Here is a 16230-nt window from a genome sequence, read left to right on the forward strand (position 1 = left end):
AAAAACTACTTTTTGAGAGAAAAATGAGAGCTCACTATTAATAATATTATAGTACCTGCAAAGGAAAAAAGATATTGTTCAAAAACTTTTCCTCAGTTATGAAATAGGAGAGAAAATTATTCAAAGATTAAGAAGTCAGAGAAAAATATCTGGAGCTTGCTTATAATATTTCTCACCATTGTCTCAAATAGCAGTGTAAATAAAAAGTGCTCAGCAGCTGGAAAAATCTGCACAGAAAATAAGGTGACAACTCCACAATAACATATGTAAACATTTCCTTTTCAAAATTCACATTTTTAAGATAGATTTTTTAAAATCAAATGTTTATTTTATTTTTCAATTTATGTGTATGTCTAATTTTTATGTGTATGTTTTTCATACTAATTTTTTAATGTGTACATATATATATAGAGAGAGAGAGAGAGAGAAGGAGACAGGATCTCACTCTGACACCCAGGCTATAATGCAGTGACACAGTCATAGCTCACTGCAGCCTCAATCTCCTGGGCTCAAGTGATCCTCCTGCCCCAGCCTCCCAAGCAACTGGGACTACAGGCATGCACCATCATGCCTGGCTAGTTTTTTTCTTTTTGTAAGAGAAAGGGTCTCCCTATGTCGCCCAGGCTGGTCCAGAACTCTGGGCTTAAGCAATCCTCTCACTTTTGCCTCCTAAAACGCTGGGATTGCAGGTATGAGCCACCATGCCTGGCCCTATATTTTAAATATATCATAAAATATCTTCATTTTCATGTTTAAGTTATTTTAAGAATAATATCTTCTTTTTATTACCTTATGTGCTAATAATTTATATTAAATTTATAATGTTTAATGTTTACATTTTATAAATTTACATTTTACATTTATTGTTTATATACTTATTTGAAATGAATTCAACATTTAATTTTAGTAATTTTTATTTTACTTCTAAAATATGTAAGTAGAATATCATCATTCATTCTGTATACCAAATATACAAACATTAAATAGTCTTCCTAAAACACTGTCATCCTCATATGTTGGGCATATTCTTCAATATAACTTGGGACTTCCAAAGCAAGTTATAAAAGATTGAATTAGCCAGGCACAGTGGCTCACACCTGTAATATCAAAACTTTGGGAGGCCAAGATGGGAGAATGACTTGAGCCCAGGAATTTGAGACCAGCTTGGGCAACACAGGGAGCCCCCCATCTCTATAAGACTATAGGCTTGCACTTATAGTCCCAGCAACTTGGGAGGCTGAGGTGGAAGGATCACTTGAGTCCAGAAGGTCAAGGCTGTAGTGAGCTGTGATCCTGCTGAAACCGGCCTTGTTGTCTGAGGTGGCACCTGAAGTTCTTGGTCTCACAGCCAAGAAAATGAAGGATGCAGACACTCCAAAGGTGAGGTTAGAGCAGAAGTTTAATAAGCGAAAGGAGGAAAGCTCTCTGGAGCAGAGAGGGGTCCCAGAAAGATGGGTTGCCATTTTACAGTGAAGTGCAAGGGTTTTTATAGACAAGCTGGAGGGGAGGGGTGCTCCATTTGCATAAGGCACAAATTTCTGAGTTCCCACCCCACCCTTTCTAGTGCCCATTCAGCTTCTTAGCCTGAGTTACTCCATGTTGTTTATCTTTTCCTGCTGCGCATGTGTAAAAAAGGTGGGGGCGGGGCGGGAGAGGGGGCGCGGGGGCGCCAGAACACCATTTGGTGTTCTTATTGGTGCTGCTGCAGGCACTTCCCCTGCACAAGCCTCCTTGTCTGAATATTTCCAGGAAGAGAGGGGACTGCTTACTGAGGTCCACTGTATGTCTGTATGTCACACAGGAGACCCCTTTCTGTGTTAGAGCTTGCCTTCATTATCTGTGTTTGCAGCCTGATCTCTCAGGCTGCTCTTTGCTGAAGGAGAAATGACCTCTTGGGCTGCTTTTTATTAGAAGGGAATTCTACCGAGGACCCTTGCCCTATCTGCCTAGTTGATTTCTCTCTCTCTCCTCTCACACTGCTGTACTCCAGCCAGGGTAACAGTGCAAGACCCAGTGTCAAAAAAAAAACAAACAATTAAATAAAGAAATGAAATCAAGAAATAATAGCGATAGAAAAAATAAATAAAAGCTATAAACCTGTAAGACTCTCACTTCCAACCGTGATTGAGGAACTGGTCCTGGGCTAGTCTTTCAGGCATAAACAAATACAAAACTCAACAAAATGGCTCAGTGCGGTGGCTCACGCCTGTAATCCCAGCACTTTGGGAGACCAAGGCGGGCGGATCACCTGAGGTCAGGAGTTCGAGACCAGCATGGCCAACATGGTGAAACCCTGTCTCTATTAAAAATACAAAAATCGAAGATGGCCAAATAGGAACAGCTCTGGTCTACAGCTCCCAGCGTGAGCGACGCAGAAGACGGGTGATTTCTGCATTTCCATCTGAGCAGGAGCAGACTGACACCTCACATGGTCGGCCAGGTACTCCAACAGACCTGCAGCTGAGGGTCCTGTCTGTTAGAAGGAAAACTAACAGAAAGGACATCCACACCAAAAACCCATCTGTACATCACCAACATCAAAGAACAAAAGTAGATAAAACCACAAAGATGGGGAAAAAACAGAGCAGAAAAACTGGAAACTCTAAAAAGCAGAGTACCTCTCCTCCTCCAAAGGAACGCAGTTCCTCACCAGCAACGGAACAAAGCTGGACGGAGAATGACTTTGACGAGCTGAGAGAAGAAGGCTTCAGACGATCAAATTACTCCGATGGGAGGATATTCAAACCAAAAGCAAAGAAGTTGAAAACTTTGAAAAAAATTTAGAAGAATGTATAACTAGAATAACCAATACAGAGAAGTGCTTAAAGGAGCTGATGGGGCTGAAAACCAAGGCTCGAGAACTACGTGAAGAATGCAGAAGCCTCAGGAGCCGATGCGATCAAATGGAAGAAAGGGTATCAGCCATGGAAGATGAAATGAATGGAATGAAGCGAGAAGGGAAGTTTAGAGAAAAAAGAATAAAAAGAAACGAGCAAAGCCTCCAAGAAACGTGGGACTATGTGAAAAGACCAAATCTACGTCTTATTGGTGTACCTGAAAGTGACGGGGAGAATGGAAACAAGTTGGAAAACACCCTGCAGGATATTATCCAGGAGAACTTCCCCAATCTAGCAAGGCAGGCCAACATTCAGATTCAGGAAATACAGAGAACGCCACAAAGATACTCCTCAATAAGAGCAACTCCAAGACATATAATTGTCAGATTCACCAAAGTTGAAATGAAGGAAAAAATGTTAAGGGCAGCCAGAGAGAAAGGTCGAGTTACCATCAAAGGGAAGCCCATCAGACTAACAGTGGATCTCTCGGCAGAAACCCTACAAGCCAGAAGAGAGTGGGGGCCAATATTCAACATTCTTAAAGAAAAGAATTTTCAACCCAGAATTTCATATCCAGCCAGCCAAACTAAGCTTCAGAAGTGAAGGAGAAATAAAATACTTTACAGACAAGCAAATGCTGAGAGATTTTGTCACCACCAGGCCTGCCCTAAAAGAGCTCCTGAAGGAAGCGCTAAACATGGAAAGGCACAACCGGTACCAGCCACTGCAAAATCATACCAAAATGTAAAGACCATCGAGACTAGGAAGAGACTGCATCAACTAACGAGCAAAATAACCAGCTAACATCATAATGACAGGATCAAATTCACACATAACAATATTAACTTTAAATGTAAATGGACTAAATGCTCCAATTAAAAGACACAGACTGGCAAATTGGATAAAGACTCAAGACCCATCAGTGTGCTGTATTCAGGAAACCCATCTCACGTGCAGAGACACACATAGGCTCCAAATAAAAGGATGGAGGAAGATCTACCAAGCAAATGGAAAACAAAAAAAGGCAGGGGTTGCAATCCTAGTCTCTGATAAAACAGACTGTAAACCAACAAAGATCAAAAGAGACAAAGAAGGTCATTACATAATGGTAAAGGGATTAATTCAACAAGAAGAGCTAACTATCCTAAATATATATGCACCCAATACAGGAGCACCCAGATTCATAAAGCAAGTCCTGAGTGACCTACAAAGAGACTTAGACTCCCACACATTAATAATGGGAGACTTTAACACCCCACTGTCAACATTAGATGGATCAACGAGACAGAAAGTCAACAAGGATACCCAGGAATTGAACTCAGCTCTGCACCAAGCAGACCTCATAGACATCTACAGAACTCTCCACCCCAAATCAACAGAATATACATTTTTTTCAGCACCACACCACACCTATTCCAAAACTGACCACATACTTGGAAGTAAAGCTCTCCTCAATAAATGTAAAAGAACAGAAATTATAACAAACTATCTCTCAGATCACAGTGCAATCAAGCTAGAACTCAGGATTAAGAATCTCACTCAAAACCGCTCAACTACATGGAAACTGAAAAACCTGCTCCTGAATGACTACTGGGTACATAACGAAATGAAGGCAGAAATAAAGATGTTCTTTGAAACCAACGAGAACCAAGACACAACATACCAGAATCTCTGGGATGCATTCAAAGCAGTATGTAGAGGGAAATTTATAGCACTAAATGCCCACAAGAGAAAGCAGGAAAGATCCAAAATTGACACCCTAACATCACAATTAAAAGAACTAGAAAAGCAAGAGCAAACACATTCAAAAGCTAGCAGAAGGCAACAAATAACTAAAATCAGAGCAGAACTGAAGGAAATAGAGACACAAAAAACCGTTCAAAAAATAAATGAATCCAGGAGCTGGTTTTTTGAAAGGATCAACAAAATTGATAGACTGCTAGCAAGATTAATAAAGAAAAAAAGAGAGAAGAATCAAATAGATGCAATAAAAAATGATAAAGGGGATATCACCACCGATCCCACAGAAATACAAACTACCATCAGAGAATATTACAAACACCTCTACGCAAATAAACTAGAAAATCTAGAAGAAATGGATAAATTCCTCAACACATACACCCTCCCAAGACTAAACCAGGAAGAAGTTGAATCTCTGAATAGACCAATAACAGGAGCTGAAATTGTGGCAATAATCAATAGCTTACCGACCAAAAAAAGTCCAGGACCAGATGGGTTCACAGCCGAATTCTACCAGAGGTACAAGGAGGAGTTGGTACCATTCCTTCTGAAACTATTCCAATCAACAGAAAAAGAGGGAATCCTCCCTAACTCATTTGATGAGGCCAGCATCATCCTGATACCAAAGCTTCGCAGAGACACAACAAAAAAAGAGAATTTTAGACCAATATCCTTGATGAACATTGATGCAAAAATCCTCAATAAAATACTGGCAAACAGAATCCAGCAGCACATCAAAAAGCTTATCCACCATGATCAAGTGGGCTTCATCCCTGGGATGCAAGGCTGGTTCAATATACTCAAATCAATAAACATAATCCAGCATATAAACAGAACCAAAGACAAAAACCACATGATTATCTCAATAGATGCAGAAAAGGCCTTTGACAAAATTCAACAACCCTTCATGCTAAAAACTCTCAATAAATTAGGTATTCATGGGACGTATCTCAAAATAATAAGAGCTATCTATGACAAACCCACAGCCAATATCATACTGAATGGGCAAAAACTGGAAGCATTCCCTTTGAAAACTGGCACAAGACAGGGATGCCCTCTCTCACCACTTCTATTCAACATAGTGTTGGAAGTTCTGGCCAGGGCAATTAGGCAGGAGAAGGATATCAAGGGTATTCAATTAGGAAAAGAGGAAGTCAAATTGTCCCTGTTTGCAGATGACATGATTGTATATCTAGAAAACCCCATTGTCTCAGCCCAAAATCTCCTTAAGCTGATAAGCAACTTCAGCAAAGTCTCAGGATACAAAATCAATGTACAAAAATCACAAGCATTCTTATACATCAATAACAGACAAACAGAGAGCCAAATCATGAGTGAACTCCCATTCACAATTGCTTCAAAGAGAATAAAATACCTAGGAATCCAACTTACAAGGGATGTGAAGGACCTCTTCAAGGAGAACTACAAACCACTGCTCAAGGAAATAAAAGAGGATACAAACAAATGGAAGAACATTCCATGCTCATGGGTAGGAAGAATCAATATCATGAAAATGGCCATCCTTCCCAAGGTAATTTACAGATTCAATGCCATCCCCATCAAGCTACCAATGACTTTCTTCACAGAATTGGAAAAAACTACTTTAAAGTTCATATGGAACCAAAAAAGAGCCCGCATTGCCAAGTCAATCCTAAGCCAAAAGAACAAAGCTGGAGGCATCACACTACCTGACCTCAAACTATACTACAAGGCTACAGTAACCAAAACAGCATGGTACTGGTACCAAAACAGCGATATAGATCAATGGAACAAAACAGAGCCGTCAGAAATAATGCCACATATCTACAACTATCTGATCTTTGACAAACCTGACAAAAACAAGAAATGGGGAAAGGATTCCCTATTTAATAAATGGTGCTGGGAAAACTGGCTAGCCATATGTAGAAAGCTGAAACTGGATCCCTTCCTTACACCTTATACAAAAATCAATTCAAGATGGATTAAAGACTTAAATGTTAGACCTAAAACCATAAAAACCCTAGAAGAAAACCTAGGCATTACCATTCAGGACATAGGCATGGGCAAGGACTTCATGTCTAAAACACCAAAAGCAATGGCAACAAAAGCCAAAATTGACAAATGGGATCTAATTAAACTAAAGAGCTTCTGCACAGCAAAGGAAACTACCATCATAGTGAACAGGCAACCTACAAAATGAGAGAAAATTTTCACAACCTACTCATCTGACAAAGGGCTAATATCCAGAATCTACAATGAACTCCAACAAATTTACAAGAAAAAAACAAACAACCCCATCAAAAAGTGGGCAAAGGACATGAACAGACACTTCTCAAAAGAAGACATTTATGCAGCCAAAAAACACATGAAAAAATGCTCACCATCACTGGCCATCAGAGAAATGCAAATCAAAACCACAATGAGATACCATCTCACACCAGTTAGAATGGCAATCATTAAAAAGTCAGGAAACAACAGGTGCTGGAGAGGATGTGGAGAAATAGGAACACTTTTACACTGTTGGTGGGACTGTAAACTAGTTCAACCATTGTGGAAGTCAGTGTGGCGATGCCTCAGGGATCTAGAACTAGAAATTCCATTCGACCCAGCCATCCCATTACTGGGTATATACCCAAAGGACTATAAATCATGCTGCTATAAAGACACATGCACACGTATGTTTATTGCGGCATTACTCACAATAGCAAAGACTTGGAACCAACCCAAATGTCCAACAATGATAGACTGGATTAAGAAAATGTGGCACATATACACCATGGAATACTATGCAGCCATAAAAAAGGATGAGTTCATGTCCTTTGTAGGGACATGGATGAAATTGGAAATCATCATTCTCAGTAAACTATCGCAAGAACAAAAAACCAAACACCGCATATTCTCACTCATAGGTGGGAATTGAACAATGAGAACACATGGACACAGGAAGGGGAACATCACACTTCGGGGACTGTTGTGTGGTGGGGGGAGGTGGGAGGGATAGCACTGGGAGATATACCTAATGCTAGATGACGAGTTAGTGGGTGCAGCACACCAGCATGGCACATGTATACATATGTAACTTACCTGCACATTGTGCACATGTACCATAAAACCTAAAGTATAATAATAATAATAATAATAAATAATAAATAATAAATAAAAAAAATAAAAATACAAAAATCAGCCAGGTGTGGTGGTGCGCATCTGTAATCCCACTTACTTGGGAGTCTGAGACAGAGGAATTGCTTGAACCCAGGAAGTGGAGGTTGCAGTGAGTCAAGATTGTTCCACTGCCCTCCAGCCTGAGCAACAGAGTGAGGCTCTGTCTCAAAAGAAAAAAAAAACTGAACATAATGTATAAATTAACTATTTCAGACACTGCACAATAGGCTGGACTATGATCTCTAGAAGGCTGATACCTGTATCAGAAGACTGATCCTTAAAAGGACTGTGATCCCAGCAAGAATTGAAGCAAATGACGTGAACCCACAATTGCTCTGCCTTTCTGCTTGAAGGTGCATTCCAGAGCACAGTGCTGGGAGGGGAGGCCCAAACACAGCAGTTTTGCCAAATGGAGGAAAGAGATGTTAGAATTCAAAGCAACTGAGGCTCCTGAAGCCTTCAGGGCAGGGTCACAGAGAAAAGGGAGCTGAATAGAAAAGAAACTCCAGATAGCTGGATAGGATTCCTCGCATTTTGAGCCCAAAACTAAGCTGCACATGCATAGGATAAGGCTTTACAAAACTAGGCAGCAAAGAAATACCAAGGAAAGATCAACAAGGTGCTGGGAAAAGAATAATTACTGGAATCCGGAAGTTGAACAAATACTGGAGCTCACACAGAGAGAGGAGATATTCTAGCTCTGATTAGCCACAGCAGAGAGACCTTGCTGAACATCCCAGGCTTTCAACAGAAAGACCAGGCTTTCCAGCAAGACCAGGCCTTCAACGTGGAGCTAATCTAGCTCTAAAGTAAAGGCAATTCTAGAGCCAATAATAAAACTAAAGAAAGATTTGCAAAAATCAAGCTGATCCACGAGTAAATTAACTGCTTGCTGGAACAAACTTCAACATTCTATTAAAGAAAACCACAAATTCCACACACTCAATGATGTACCATTCATAATGTCCAGTACACAATAAAATATTTTTTACTAGACAATCTAAGAAACAGGAAATTGTGACCTTAATCAGATAAAAAATTATCAACAAAATAGATTCAGAAACGATAGCAATTTTCAGCAAATAATTTTAAATAGCTGTCACAAATATGCTCTGGAATATAAAGAGAAACATGAACATAATGCGGAAACAACCAGAAATATTAATATAAAAATAAAAATATAGGAAAACAACCAAATGGAAAATCTACAATTAAAAATTCAATATCTGAAATTTTTTTAAAACTCACAAGATGGCTTAATAACACATTTTACAGTGAAAAAAAAGGACCAGTGAACTTGAAAATGGGCAATAGAAACTATCCAAGCTGAAACACAAAGGGACAAAGGCTGACAAAAATGACCAGTATCTCAGTAGCCTTGTGTGCTTATAACTGGAGGACCAGAGGGCTACAAGACAGCAATTGAGGCAGAAAAATATTCAAAAAACTGGTCAAAATCTTTCCAAATTTCACAAAAAAATTAAATTCAACAATCCCAAGCAGTACACAACACACACACACGCCAAAGCACACCATAATCAAATTTCTGAAAGAAAAAAATCTTAGCCGGGGAATGAAGACATATTACATACCAAAGAATAATGAAAAGTATTTCAACTGACTTGTCAGAATTGATACAAGTCGAAGACAGTGGAGCAACATCTTAAGGTGCTGAATGAAAAAACAGCCTAGAGGCCAGGCACAGTGGCTCATGCCTGTAATCCCAGCACTCTGGGAGGCCGAGGTGGGTGGGTCACTTGAGGTCAGGAGTTTGAGAACAGCCTGGCCAACATGGAGAAACCCCATCTCTACTAAAAATACAAAAATTAGCCAGGTGTGGTGGTGCATTCCTTTAGTCCCAGCTACTCGGGAGGCTGAGGCAGGAGAATCGCTTGAACCCGGCAGGTGGAGGTTGCAGTGAACCGAGATCACACCACTGCACTCCAGCCTGGGTGACAGAGTGAGACTTTGTCTCAAAAAAAAAGGAAAGAAAAAACAGCCTAGAATTCTCTATCTGCTGAAAATGTCCTTCAAAAATGAAAGTGAAGTAAAGACATTTTCAAATATAGGCTAGGAGAATTCACAGCAGCACTTCAGTATTCCAAGTAACATTAAAGGAAATTCCTCAGGCTGAAAGAAAATAATATCAGATGGAAACTAGAAAGAATAAAAAGCAGAAGAAATGGTAAATATATGAAAAATTTAGATTTTTTTCTCATTTCTTAATTTCTATAAAAGATAATTGACTGTGACTGTTTAGAGCAAAATAATAACAGGGTATTTGTAGGTTATAACTTACAGAAGTACATTCAATAATTATAAATTGTAGGTTGTAAGGTGAATTATATATAAAGTAGTACAATATTGTTTGCAGGGAAGCTGGGATACATTTAAGATACATATTGTAAAGCATGATATATCCATGGAAAAGAATTAAAGAAGTATAACTAATAAGAAATAGAAGAGATAAAATGTAATTTTTAAAATACTTTTAAAAACACACAGAAAAAAACTCAGATAACGGATGGAACAAAGAGAAAGCAAATAGCAAAATCATACATTTAAACCAAACTAAATCAATAACTACATTAAAAATAAATGGAATAAACATTTAAGTTAAAAGGCAGAGGTAGTGAGACTGGTATTTTTATTTAAGCAAGATCGAATTATTTGCAGTTTACAAGAGACCTACTAAAGAATATCTAAATAAATTGACAGATATACCATGATCATAGATTGGAAGACTCAATAGTGTTTCAAACATTCTCCAATCTCCTCATGCCCCACTCTCTTTTAGTCTCTCCAGATGACATTGAATCTGACTTTTCAGAGAAAATGGAACTATCTTAACTTCTGATTGTAAATATATAAACTTACCTACATCTGTCCCCATCTATCCTCCTTCTTACCCATTAAAATAAAGAAACTCTCTGTCCTCCTGTACAGGATTAATCTCTCCACCTGTGCTATGGTTCACATTCTTTAATTCTTCTCAAGAAACTGATTATTTTGCTACCAAATTATTCACTCTTGCTCTTAAAAATTTAAATTCTCGTGGCTGGGAGCAGTGGCTCATGCTTGTAATCCTAGCACTTTGGGAGGCCAAGGTGGGCAGATCATCTGAGGTCAGGAGTTCGAGACCAGCCTGACCAACATTGTGAAACCCCGTCTCTACTAACAATACAAAGTTAGCTGAGCATGGTGGCACACGCCTGTAATCCCAGCTACTTGGGAGGCTGAGGCAGGAGAATCGCTTGAACCTGGGAGGCAGAGGTTGCAGTGGGCGGAGATTGCGCCATTGCACTCCAGCCTGGGCGACAGAGTGAAACACTGTCTCAAAAAATAAATAAATAAAATAAATAAAATTCTCCCTTTGGTAACTGGATTATTCCCATTCTTTTTTTTTTTTTTTTTTTTTTTTTTGAGACGGAGTCTCACTCTTGTTTCCCAGGCTGAAGTGCAGTGGCGCGATCTCGGCTCACTGCAACCTCCGCCTCCTGGTTTCAAGCGATTCTCCCGCCTCAGCCTCCCAAGTAGCTGAGATTACAAGTGCCCGCCACTACGCCTAGCTAATTTTTGTATTTTAATAGAGACGGGGTTTCACCATGTTGGTCAGGCTGGTCTCAAACTCCTGACCTCAGGTGATCCACCCACCTCACCCTCCCAAAGTGCTGGGATTACAGGCATGAGCCACTGCACCCAGCTATTCCCATTCATTTTGAACCCTCTACCACTTAAGAAAACAACAAAATAATTTGGTTCCTATGTCCCTTCATCTGCAATCCTAACTCCCTACCTCTCTCTCTTTCTTCACAATCAAACTCACCCCCATCCATACTGGCGATCATTCTCTCCATGAAATACACTCTTCCCTTGTCTTCTGGTTTCCTCACATCTCTTGTTATGAACTGAATCTTTGTATCCTCCTCTCAAAATTCATATGTTGAAGCTCTAACCTTCAATATGATGGTGTTAGGGGGTGAAGCCTTTGGGAGATAATTAGGTTTAGATGAGATTCTGAAGGTGGAGCCCCAGTGCTGGGATTAGTGCCCTTGTGAGAAGAGGAAGGGACACCATGGCTTCCTGTCTTCACTACTGAGGATACTGCAAGAAGGGCAACCATCCACAAGCCAGGCAGAAAGTTTCACCAAAAATCGAATCTGCTGATGACACCTTGATCTTGGACTTCCCATCCTCCAGAACTGTGATAATAAAATGTTTATTGCCTAAATAACCCAGTCTATGGTATTTGTTATAGTAGCCTTAGGTAAGATACCTTTCTGCACACTTTTTCTGTCTAATCTACAGCCTCCGCCTCCTTGACTTTGAATTTAAATGCAGAGCTCTTCAAGGTTCAGCCCTAAATCTGTGCTACTACTACAGTTCCAATCACAACAACCTCCCCCTGGCCCCCATATTTACCAGAACCCTTTCCATCCAAATCAGGCCTTTGTGTATATTATTATCTCTGTTAGAAAAGTTTCTTTCTCTTTCTCACCAGCCTAAACATATGTTTTTCACATCTGAGTTAGTCGTCACTTCTTCTGGGAATCCTTCTCCTACTTACCTTGCTAGGTTGAATCCCCTTATTATTTGCCTTCATAGTACTGTGTTAGTCTTATGAGTACTAAACACTGTAGCAATTTACACTCTAATTTTTTTAGTGTCTGTCTCTAACACTAGACTGTTAGTTCCTAGACTATATACTAAAAGCCTTGATTAATATTTATAGAATATATGAAAAAATGTCCTCCCAAAAAATGATTTTATAGATTGTTTTCAACAAATTTTCCTAATGGTCAATAAGTATTTGTTGAAAGAATTAATGAATCTCTTTATGCCCCCACTGTTTTACCTTTAAAATAGGGGCTTTAAATATATAGAAAATAATTAAAAGTTTAAAATGGCATCTGTATTAGCTTGGGTGGTCTAAATAAACTACTCAATCAAATAGACACAAATATATTGTGGCTTCAATACAACAGAAATTTTTGCCTTGTTTATATAATGGTTCAGAATAGGAGTTCGGGTCAGGTGGCAGCTTTTCTCCATGCATTGATTCAGGAACCCCAGTGCCTTTCCTTCTGTAGCTTCCCCATGGTCTTCCTATCATCTGCATTTAGCCAGCAGAAAAGAGTGCAGAGGAGGAATTCATATTCTCCAAGAAGCCCCCTTCCAGAAGTGGCACACATCACTTCTATTCATCAGGTAACTGACTATACTCTCATTACTCTGCAAGAATAAAAGAATGAATTTTGCAGACAACCAGTGGTCTCTGCTACCATCATCCAAATACAAGGTCTCTTATTATTTTAGTTTTGCTGAGTTTTTTGAACATGTAACTATTACAAATAGTAATAACATTCTGGGTTAAAATTAGGTCATACTGAATGGCAATTTAAAAACTTATCTTACCATCTCCTATTAATGAGAGACAATGGTACTCTAGTTTGGTTCCACAAAAATTTGGTTGTTAGAGGATGGAGGGATTGAGGAGATATTGGTCAAAGGACACAAAATTTCATTTAGGAGGAATAAGTTCAAGAGGTCTATTGTGCACCTTGGTGACTATAGTTAATAACAATATAATGTATACTTGAAAGTTGCTAAGAGAGTAGACTTAAAGTGTTCTCACCACCAAAAAACTAAGTATGTTAAATAATGAGTATGTTAAATAGTATGATTTGGCCATTCCCCAATATATCAAAACATCATGTTGTACACCATAAATACATACAATTTTTACTTGTCAATTTTAAAAACTAGGCCAAGAGAGCTTGTTCACCCATTTCCACCATGTGAGGACACAGCAACAAGGCACCATCTATGAACCAGGAAATGGGTCCTCCCCAGACATCACATCTGCTGGTGCCTCAATCTTCGACTTCCCAGTCTCCAGAACTGCGAGAAATAAATTTCTGTTGTTCCTAAGGTATTTTTTAAAATGTAGTTGTGGCAGTTAAGTCTTTTCTCATTCTCTGTTTTGTAAAATATGAAAAGAAAAAGGAAAGATACCTGGGATACTATTTATTCACAGGTAATTCACATAATCTCTTTTTAATGACAGTTTAAAAGTTATGAGAGCTAAAAGCTGGTTTACTCTCCCAAGATAATCAGTATATAATATATCTATTATATAATTATTATATATTATATATAATTATATATGTTCAGCATGTATAATATATAATATATATTCAGCATGTATAATATATATCATATATAATAGATATTCAGCATGTATAATATATATGCTGAATATTATCTGTTTGCCCCTCCAGATCTACTCTCCACCCTTTTCTGTGCCTCAAGAGGCTGACTGTATGGACTGAATCAACTGACTCTCTTAGCCTCTGGCTTCCCACTGGGTTTAGCCAAAGTAAAGCACGAACAGAGAATCAAAGCAGACAAGGTGCCACTGGCTAGTCACTCAGCCAAAGCCTGCAACTTCTATCAGGAATCCTCTCCCCATAATTCTCACTCTTCAAGTGCCAGTAATCGTTTCTTCCCCTTCCCCTTCTCCTTTGAGATCAGCTGTGATGTCTCCCTGCTGGCCTGTCCCAGGGTACTGTAATATCTCTTGTGATTTCTCTGAATTCTATCTACACCTTTGCAAATCATTTCTTTATCAAACTCTCCTTTTTTTAATTATTATTATTATACTTTAAGTTTTAGGGTACATGTGCACAATGTGCAGGTAAGTTACATATGTATACATGTGCCATGCTGGTGTGGTGCACCCATTAACTCGCCATTTAGCATTAGGTATATCTCCTAATGTTATCCCTCCCCCCTCCCCCCGCCCCACAACAGTCCCCAGAGTGTGATATTCCCCTTCCTGTGTCCATGTGTTCTCATTGTTCAATTCCCATCTATGAGTGAGAACATGCGGTGTTTGGTTTTTTGTCCTTGCGATAGTTTACTGAGAATGATGATTTCCAATTTCATCCATGTCCCTACAAAGGACATGAACTCATCATTTTTTATGGCTGCATAGTATTCCATGGTGTATATGTGCCACATTTTCTTAATCCAGTCTATCATTGTTGGACATTTGGGTTGGTTCCAAGTCTTTGCTATTGTGAATAGTGCCGCAATAAATATACGTGTGCATGTGTCTTTATAGCAGCATGATTTATAGTCCTTTGGCTACATACCCAGTAATGGGATGGCTAGGTCAAATGGTATTTCTAGTTCTAAATCCCTGAGGAATCGCCACACTGACTTCCACAATGGTTGAACTAGTTTACAGTCCCACCAACGGTGTAAAAGTGTTCCTATTTCTCCACATCCTCTCCAGCACCTGTTGTTTCCTGACTTTTTAATGATCGCCATTGTAACTGGTGTGAGATGGTATCTCATTGTGGTTTTGATTTGCATTTCTCTGATGGCCAGAGATGATGAGCATTTTTTCATGTGTCTTTTGGCTGCATAAAACTCTCCTTAATTATCCATTAATTTCCTGCTTTTGTGAAAGTTTGTAACTACAATCACCTAATACCTACAAGGTACTCTATGGATAGCCCCTTGGACAAAACTGTCATCAATAAGGATGTCTTCAGAGACCCTGCTCTTAAACACAGGGCTGGATGAGAGGCCAAGGTCAAGTTTGAAAACAGGTACAAGACAGGCAAGAACAAGTGGTTCTTCCAGGACCTAGATTTCTCAAAGTGATTCCACAGTGTCCTAGTTCTAATATTTAAACCTACATTAGAAAATGTTTAAAAGAAAAAGCTTCACCTATGAAAAAAATTGGGGAACACTGAATTAAAAAAAACTATTTATATATTGTATACTTCATTTCCCAGGCATTTTTGTTCACAGACTTCACCCTTTTTATAAAAAAGCACCTAGGGGAGGCAGTGGGGGGAGGAGGAGCCAAGATGGCCGAATAGGAACAGCTCCGGTCTACAGCTCCCAGCGCGAGCGACGCAGAAGACGGGTGATTTCTGCATTTCCATCTGAGGTACCGTGTTCATCTCACTAGGGAGTGCCAGACAGTGGGCGCAGGTCAGTGGGTGAGCGCACCGTGCGCCAGCCGAAGCAGGGGCGAGGCATTGCCTCACTCGGGAAGCGCAAGGGGTCAGGGAGTTCCCCTTCCAGAGGTGACAGACGGCACCTGGAAAATCGGGCCACTCCCACCCGAATACTGTGCTTTTCCGACGGGCTTAGGAAACGGTGCCCCAGGAGAGTATAGCCCGCACCTGGCTCAGAGGGTCCTACGCCCATGGAGTCTCGCTGATTGCTAGCACAGCAGTCTGAGATCAAGCAGCAAGTCGGCAGCGAGGCTGGGGGAGGGGCGCCCGCCATTGCCCAGGCTCGCTTAGGTAAACAAAGCAGCCTGGAAGCTTGAACTGGGTGGAGCCCACCACAGCTCAAGGAGGCCTGCCTGCCTCTGTAGGCTCCACCTCTGGGGGCAGGGCACAGACAAACAAAAAGACAGCAGTAACCTCTGCAGACTTAAATGTCCCTGTCTGACAGCTGTGAGGAGAGCAGTGGTTCTCCCAGCACG

Source organism: Pongo abelii, chromosome 15 (assembly GCF_028885655.2).
Source record: "Pongo abelii isolate AG06213 chromosome 15, NHGRI_mPonAbe1-v2.0_pri, whole genome shotgun sequence".
Classification (NCBI taxonomy): Eukaryota; Metazoa; Chordata; class Mammalia; order Primates; family Hominidae; genus Pongo; species Pongo abelii.